Source organism: Arachis duranensis, chromosome 3 (genome assembly GCF_000817695.3).
Source record: "Arachis duranensis cultivar V14167 chromosome 3, aradu.V14167.gnm2.J7QH, whole genome shotgun sequence".
NCBI lineage: Eukaryota > Viridiplantae > Streptophyta > Magnoliopsida > Fabales > Fabaceae > Arachis > Arachis duranensis.
The window spans coordinates 25,415,663-25,424,867 of NC_029774.3; positions in this window are offsets into that span (position 1 = coordinate 25,415,663).

The window sequence follows — 9,205 nt, forward strand, 5'->3', positions numbered from 1 at the left end:
TTTACCTCAAGATTGATTGTATGGGTTTTGTAGAGCTCTCCGCGGTGAACGCGTGGCCGCAAACGGAGCGGCATTCGGAGCTCTAGATCAAAAGTTATGGTGGTTTGAAGATCAAGTGAGAGAAAGAAGTTGAGAGAGTGTTCTTCCCTTCCTCTCCACCATTTCAGCGTGTTTGAGTGTGTTGTGAGGAGAGAGAGTGCTGAAAACTAGGGTTTTGGTTTAGTTATGTTGGGCCAAGGGCCCACTTTGGGTCCAATTGGCCCGGTTTGGCCCGTTCGGTCCAATCTTGGCCCGAATTCTATAAAATTGGTACCAAAATTCTCGTCTCAATCTCCTCTACCACATTTAGCCATAAAAATCACATTTTAGGCTTTCTAGAATAAATTCTCATTTATGGGTTAATTAACCATTAATTAACCGGGTTTTACAGAACCCCAACTAAATTTGTGAATATGAGAAAAGTCACGAAGCAATGGCAAATACTTCCAGTGCACACTGATTCCGGACTTGTCACTAAATAAGGTTGTTCCAAATAGACACATTATGTGACATTTTACATAAATTTCCCTACTTACTGCGTCAGTCAAATGTTGGCGCCGCTTTAGGGTGTGGAACCATGCTAGCTTGACTCCGCTTCCTCTATGGTCGTTCGGGCCAGGAGCAATACCAAATCGGGTCATGCATTCATTCTCTAACCCACTTGTGCTGTGGTCAGTTGATCTAGTAACCGGCAACCCGTGAGTTCGGAGTCCAAAAATCATGGCGACATCCTCCAATGTAATTATGCACTCGCCGTGTGGAAGATGAAATGTGTGCGTCTCAGGCCGCCACCTTTCAACTAGTGCGTCTATAGTTGGACCGTGAGACATGATCCTTCCAATCTGAGATATATGATAGAATCCGCTCTCTCTGAGTTGTTCTTCCACCCTAGCATCATATGAGTCTATTTGGTGTAAGTGTCTAGTGTGCAAATTTCTTGAACCCTGATAACAAAAATAATAACTTACCGTCAATAACCAGAACTAGTCAATATTACTAAACTAATACTCGGTTTAGTAACAAATATAATTAATAATTACTAAAAATCCAAATAATTTATAATTACTAATTGAATTATTAATTAGTAAGCATAACAGTAAACACAAAAATTACTTACATATATAGGATGTTGAAGATATTCTGATATATGCTCGTCAGCACATGTGATGTCACGTTTTCCCATTTTTGTCTTTAACGCTACATTAAAATAATATAGAAAAAAATTACTTATATTTTTTCTTTTTTCTTTTTTACTGAAAACAATAATAATAATAACTCTTAATCTATTTACTAAATACATATCCTAAAAATTACTAATTATCCGATCTAAATATTTTGCCATTATTTTTCAGTATATATGGCAAAAATGTCTAAAATTACTAAACATACTAAAATTTAATAACAATGATTTTGTTTTTCAATAATTAAATAAAATAAAAAAACGTAATGGTATATATATATATAATTAATAATAATTCAGTTTTATTATTAAAAGCTTCACGCACTACATATATAAATTAACTAAAAATTTAAACTAATAAAAACTGAAACACCTAATATTTTATATAAAAAAATTTAAAAAAATAACCCAGGCTCATTATATAATAATTAAGGCTATATATTTTAGTTAAATTTTAACCTAAAAACCTAAATCACTAAAAAATTATATCCAAATTAAATAAATAATTCTGTTTTGAAATCAATTATTTTAAATAAAACTAAAATTATTAAATTTTTTTCGAATAAATTATTTAAAATATAACTAAAATTACTAAAAACGTTTGTTTCTCAAAAAAGTTAAAATTAAAACAAAACTAAACAAAAATTCTAAAGCAACCTTTTTCTTACATAAATTATATAAAATCAAACTAAAATTAATAAAAATTCTGTTTTTTAAAAAATTAATTAAACAAAATTAAAATTAAAAAAAAATATACTAACATTCAACGAATAATATATACTAACAATACGCTAACAATTAATACTATTATTATAACTATAACAAAGATAATATATTTTTTACTACTCCTAATCAAGAACTAATAATTAATTTATTCATCTACGTAATCAAAAAATTATTTTAAAAATATTATATACTGTTTTTTTTTTTACTTTTACTTCAAAACAATAAAATTAATCCTAACTAACTACTAACAATACATTTAAAATACTAACCTTTTTCTATCTTTAACTGTTGCCGTTTTCCTTGTTGCGAGAATGTGGGGCTGCCGTTTTTTTTAGTTGTGGGGATGTGAGGTAAACAAACTGAAGAAGAAAGAATGAAGACTATGTAGATAAGAATAATGGAGATTATGGACTGAAGAAGAAAGGATGAAGGAAGAAGAGAGTTGGCGTTTTCATCAATGTGTGGGAAGAGAGAGGAACCTGCCACGTGTTGATCATGCACAACAAAACGTCAGTAACGTTTTGATCAAAACGTCAGTGACGTTTTCCACATAACGGCGTTGACGTTTTCTTTGCAGTATTTGACGATTTCCATAGCGACGTTAATTTCTCCCATTTGGTCATTTTGGTGGGTGACACCACCTTTGGCCCAATATTAAAAAAAAAAAGTTCTTACATTGTGTCCAAAAATAAATATTGTCACAGCTAGCTGTTGTAGCATCATCATGGCAAGATTTTGCCACCTACCTGAATATTTCGTTAGTTAATTCATTACAAAAAAGGTTGAAGGACTAAAATGGTGCCCCAACCTATATATGCGATATCATTATAAAAAATTATGAATTTTATAAATCAAAATGAATAATTACATAAATCTCAAAGACCAAAATAAAAATTGAATTCTTTTATATGTTAAACATGGAATAGCCTCCGAATTTCCAATTAGGAACGACGATCTATAATAGAAGTTCATTTCTTGATGGCGTTCGAGAAAAATATTGCTTCTATTAACCAGCTTGTAACTTGCATGGTCTAATTACAGATTTCAATCAAACTCTTTTTTTCATGGAATTAAAATCTCTTAATAGAAAATTTATAAGCACCGTTATAAAAAATGTCTAGATTAACAGAGGACAACCTAAAACCATTATGGCTATACCTCTATTGAATTCATATAATTAATAACAAATTAACAATCATTCACAACATTATTTAAAATTTAAATAAAATAAATCATAAACTTAAAAAATAACTTCTAATGAAAAGCAGTAGAAATATTTACACATTACAACCCTTATTAGCACTATAACCTTCAGGTAACCTTTTTGTTTTGAGGATCATGATTTGGGTTTGAACCTGAGATTCAATCTCTTTTTGATAAAAATTTTGATGTCTTCACCTAATGAGATAAAGTCGTTTGAAGTCTTTAAGTGAGGATGGAAAATGGTATCTGCAAGAAATTTTGATGTTTAAGTTAGTAAGAATTTTTAGATATATTTTTATAAATTAGAATTCAAAAATACCTGTGTATGATGGAATATTTATACAGTAGGAGTGATAGCCTTACTATCTTTTTATAACTTATCAGCCTATAACGATGGGTGGTTACTCCCTCTTTTGTGTAGGGGTTGTTGAAATTCCTTATTTGAAATAATAGGCTAATTTGTACGGATGCATGTTGGTTCAGCTAAGACCTTGATGTACAAGTAAGGTTGGGTCGTGGCTAAAGGATCCAAGCTTCATCAGGTCGGGCATATTTGGTATAGTGGACCTAAATTTTTTGTAGATTGGGCCTTATTCATTTTGAAGCTGGCTCTCTTTTTAAGCTAGGTTATGAACAATACCCCTACTCAAGGTCGAGTTAGATAAGTCGGACTCGAGTAATAAGATAGACAAATTGTATTTGACGTTGGCATATTGAACAAGTCAAATGATTAGGTATAGTCTAGTCATTATGCAAGTCGGTTTCTCGACGTGATTTTATCTGAAAAGATCGGCTGATTCGATATGATTTTGAATTGATGTGATATTTTGCACTTCTATTACCGTTTATATATCTTTTGGTCTTCTCGGGTAACTGTGCAGCATTTAATGCATAGTAATTTTACCTTATTATTCTTATTTATAACTATAAAAGCTTGACTTTTCTTCTTCTTCCTTATTTTTTTATTTCTTCTTCGTGCAAAAACTCTACTATTTTCTCTAAAATTGTTTTCTCCAAACTCCCCTTTCCTTAAAAATTTAGTTATTCATTGAAAATCACTTGCTCGTTCAAGTCTTTCTGTAAATTTTTTGTGTCACCTTTTTTTGAAATTACATTTGTGGTGCCTTCCTGATCGTTAAAGTTAGTGTTTTTCCTCTATCAATTTTCAATTTTTCTTGTTTCTTAATTGCTTTTCTTGCATGCTACTATAGATTTATTGCATATTGACGGTTACGGTATGATTTTGGTTTTAAAAATTATTTTTAAGACTATTATTTTTAAAAGAGTGAATACTCATTCCAATCCCTTATAATTTCTTTAAAAGACTATAAGGCCGCTAATAAAAAATATCTATTTCGGTCCTTGATATTTAATTTTGTGAAACTGGTTAGCCCTTCTGTTAATGATCTCTTTTCAAAACATGCTTATGTCAATCACTAATATATCCTCCATTAAATTTTTTATAAGTAAAAACAATCTAAAAGTCACTAATAAATTTAATCAATGTATTTAAAAAAAGTAACAAAAAATAAATAAAAAATTAAATGACTCTAACAGTTATCCCTAAAAGATAATGAGATTCCAACAAAAAAGAATTTGTCAATCTTAGTTTGTTCTTAAGAGACAAATCAACTATTTAATATGTCATGTAAGCTTATTCTATTAATATAGAGAGAATATTGACAGATGGGCTAACCAGTCTCACAGAAATAAAGATCAAGGACCGAAAAAAGATATTTTTTTATTGAAGACCTCATTGTCTTTTGAGATAATTGTCAAGGGCCGTTTATAATTTTTTTAACTTTTTGAAAATATGATTTCTAAAATGTTTATTCCTGCAACTTCTTGTTGCTATTGTTGTCTTGTTGTATAATTTTGTGCCTTAGAAATCAGGGATCAAGAGTCTATTTTTTGGGTTTTTCAAATTTGTTGTAGTGCACGATGCTTTGGTACTGAAAGCTTGGTCTATGTTGTGTTTGGATTGGAAAATGAGGAGGATATGAGTTGTATGGAGGTCAAGTTTAGGCATAGAATTGATGTGGTTGAACATTGTTGACTTGATGGTGTGAGGTATTTCTAAAAGTAAGTGTTTGATATGGAAGAAAATATGGTATAAGACTTTGATAAGAAACTACTAAAGGCCTCGGAGAAATTGTCAAACTTTCGGAGATAATAGGGATTGGTGTTTCACAAAATTCACATATTTATCTTTCTTCTTTGAATGAAAACTCTTTTTGACATGATTATCATCATTGCCAAGTTCTGAAAATGTTTTATATGTTGCTCCCACCATGACTCTAATATATGAAGATTCCGTCCCCAAGAAGTATGAACATGTTTCTGATTCAGTAAGAGGAGGTTGTACAGTTCTTCATTGCTTACCAAGAGCATGGGAGGTGGGGTATCTTCTTCTTTAATCTCTATGTCAAGCCCAATGGGAAAGGATTCAATTGTAGATAGAAACTCATCAATGATTGAATCCATCTCTTGATCAACCTCTTCAAAGTCTTCAACCATGATATGCCTTGGAGGTTGTACACCCTCCTCAACATCAATATCAAGCTTCTTGGAAGAGGGCTCTCTAATTTTACATTCCCATGGACTTACAACATCTCCTAGGTCTTCAACCACTTCTTTCGACTCAATTGTCTCAACTTCCTCCCCTTGTGACAATTCTAGCTTCAACTCCTCTTCTCCACCTTGAAGCTCCAAATTCGCTCCCTCACTATGCTCCTTAATTGCTTCTCCACATTCAACAATGGGAGTGCCTTGATCATATATGCTTAGGCGGGAGGAGACCATGTTGCTAACGGCTTCTGCCATAGTAGCAATCATGACTTCTAGCTTCTTGAACTCCTTTTGTGTCTCTTCTTGCCTTTGGATGTAAGAGCTAATGTCTCTTTGTTGTTCTAGCATAAAGGCATGGAGAAATTCATCTATTGGAGGTGATGTGGGAAGAGAGGGTTCATTGTTTGGGAGAAAAGGTTCATAATTGAAAGGTGGTTCCTCTTGGTAAGGGTATGGAGATTATATATATAGAGATGGTTCTTGGGAGTAATTGTGTTGTAATTGTTGTGGTTCTACATATGGTTCATAAGGTGGTTGGTATGGTGGATAAGGATTAGGGTCATATGGAGGTGTTTGGTGATATGAGGCTTGTGAGTATGGTGGTTCAAAATTATGTTGAGGATGTGGTTCATAGGCATATGGTGGTGGTTGTTGACAACCACAATGAAGATCACCACACACACTAGATTGATATGCATTAGGAGTGGGATTATACCTAAAAGAGACCGGAGGAGGTTGTTGCCAAGAAAGTTTATCAATCCCTTGAGATTCCTCCCATCTTTGATTGTTCCACCCTTGATGCACATCCTCATTGAAGCTTCCATTCCCTACAACATAATTGTAACCAAACTCATAACCAAAGTGATGAGAATTCATAGTGACAAGAGAAAATAAAAACAAATACTAATAAGAACTAATAAAAACTAACTCCTAAAACAAGCAAAAACTAGCAAAGAAGCAAATTCACAATATCAACGTATATACAATAGCCAATAACATAACACCATTGCAATTTCCCGACAACGGCGCCAAAAATTTGATAAAGAGGATTTATATCGGTTCGGAATTTAACCAAATAATTTCGTTGTGAGCATAGTCCAAACCGATAATCGATCTTCAAATCAAATTTTAATAATTGGTTGTCACATGTACAAACCCCAATAAGAATTAACCGAAGTATTCAAATCTCGGGTCGTCTCACAAGGAATTGCAATGAAGTGCTTAATTATTGGCTATGAAGGGGGCAAGGGTGTTTGATTTGGTATTTGGCAAGAAAAGGAAATAGCAAGAAAGTAAATGACAAGAACTAATAAAATAAAGAAAAAGAACTCTTGGCTAGACATAGGAATTGAGATCACCATCCTTGTCTACGAACCATATATTGACAATTATGAGGTACCAACCCATTAAATCTACTTTTATGCTTGAAGTAAGTATAATGTTTACCCCCAACAAATTAGGTACGTCAAATAGGCTTGATCAACATGAATCCATCAGTCCTAACCTAGCTACTAATTAACTTAGTAGTAGGCTAGAGGCAATGGTTATCAAATTGACCACTAAGGGTTCTCAAATCACCAATTCATTGAGACCCAATGACTCAAGGTCACTCAATTCCCTTAGCTTAGGCCAAGAGTAAAGAAAACTACTCAAAAACTAGTGAAAGCATTTCAACAAACACCTAGAGTGCAATAAAAGTAAACATCACAAAATGCAAGAATTAAAGGAACCCATAATTAACATAAGCAAGAAATCAACAACAGCAACTAAGACAAACATAAAAAGACATGAAAACATAAAATTGCATTGAAAGAAAATAGAAATTCAACAAGGGTTCATAAACATAAAAATAGCAAAATAAGAAAATTAACAAGAAAAACTAAGAAGATTAAGACAATAGAACGATAAAATATAAAGAGAATTGAACTAAAAACAAGAATTAAAAATGGATGTAAGGAAATTTAACCTAAACTACCCTAAATTCTAGAGAGAAAGGAGAGCTTCTCTCTCTAGAATCCTACCTACAACATGATGAATACTACACTATGAGTCTCCCCCTCATTCCCTTGCCATCATTGGGTTCAAATACATCAGAAATAAGTTGGATTTAGGTCTCTTTGAGCTCAGAAATCGCTCCCAGCGTATTGCTCTTAAGTTGGTCACGTGCTGCTTGTCATGCGTACGCATGGGTCACGCGTACGCGTCGCTGGCAACATTCCTGGTGACGCGTGCGCGTCACTGGCGAATCTTCATCTCACGTGTACGCGTGGGTGACGAGTGCGTGTGGTCTTCAATTCAGCAAATCCTCATTTCTTCATGAATTCTCCATTTTTGCATGCTTTTTCTTCATTCCTTCAATCCAATATCTGCCTTCTAATCCTGAAATCACTTAACAAACATATCAAGGCATCGAATAGAATTAAAGTGAATCAAAATTAGCGATTTTTGGGCCTAAAAAGCATGTTTTTACTCTTAAGCACAAATTAGGAGTAATTCACAAAACCATACTATTTCATTGAATAAATGTGAGAAAAGTTGATAAAATCTCCTAAATTCAACACAAGATAAATCACAAAATTGGGGTTTATCAGGGGCACCCCTTTCTCCTGAAGTTACAAGGCTATTTTGCCAAGTTTCTTAGAGAGAGTTGTCTTGCACTTCTAGGAATTCTCTACCTACCCATTGGTGTCACTTTCGGGTACATGTACCCTTTGTTAAAGGTCGTTTGAGCTTTTCCTGACATAGTAAGCGATGAAATACTTCGAGGAGTTGAAAATAAGCGTAGATCTGTAAATTCACAAATAGGTCAACTTTTTGAATTGCTACTGAATCGACGGGCAGTCAAGCGACAACTTGATCAACTGAAACATCTTAGTAGTCAGAGGAAAAGAAAGTAATAGTGATTTTCATAGTAGCAGCGAACAAAATGAGAGCAGCCTAAATCGTGAAAATGGGGTTGTGGGAGAGCTATACAAGCATCGTGCTGCTAGGCGAAGCAATAAAGTACTGCACCCTAGATGGCGAAAGTCCAGTAACCAAAACCAGTAGTTGAAAGTATCACTAACTTACGCTCTCACGTGTAATCTCGTGTCAATCAGCAAGGGTCACTTTGAAAAGTTGAATAGTAAATGCTCCTGAGTGACAAATAGTAAAGTAGTACCGTGAAGAGAGGGTGAAAAGAATATAAAATGTAAGTTTGACTATTTATGCATAAATATATGGTGATAAATTTTGATGATTAATTTTAGTGTATAAATATATTTAAAAAATAAAATATTAACTCAAAATATTGGCTAATATTAATAAAAAATTATTTTTTAACAATTTTATCAGAATGTTTGTTTTAATGGTATTTTTAAAATTTATTGACTTGTTAGCGAATTCTTTTAGTCAAACTTACCGTGCATTTACATTTAATAATGTATTAATTATAAACCCGAAAAGTTATTACTCTGTAAACAATTATCCTTCAACATTTAAAAAAAAAAT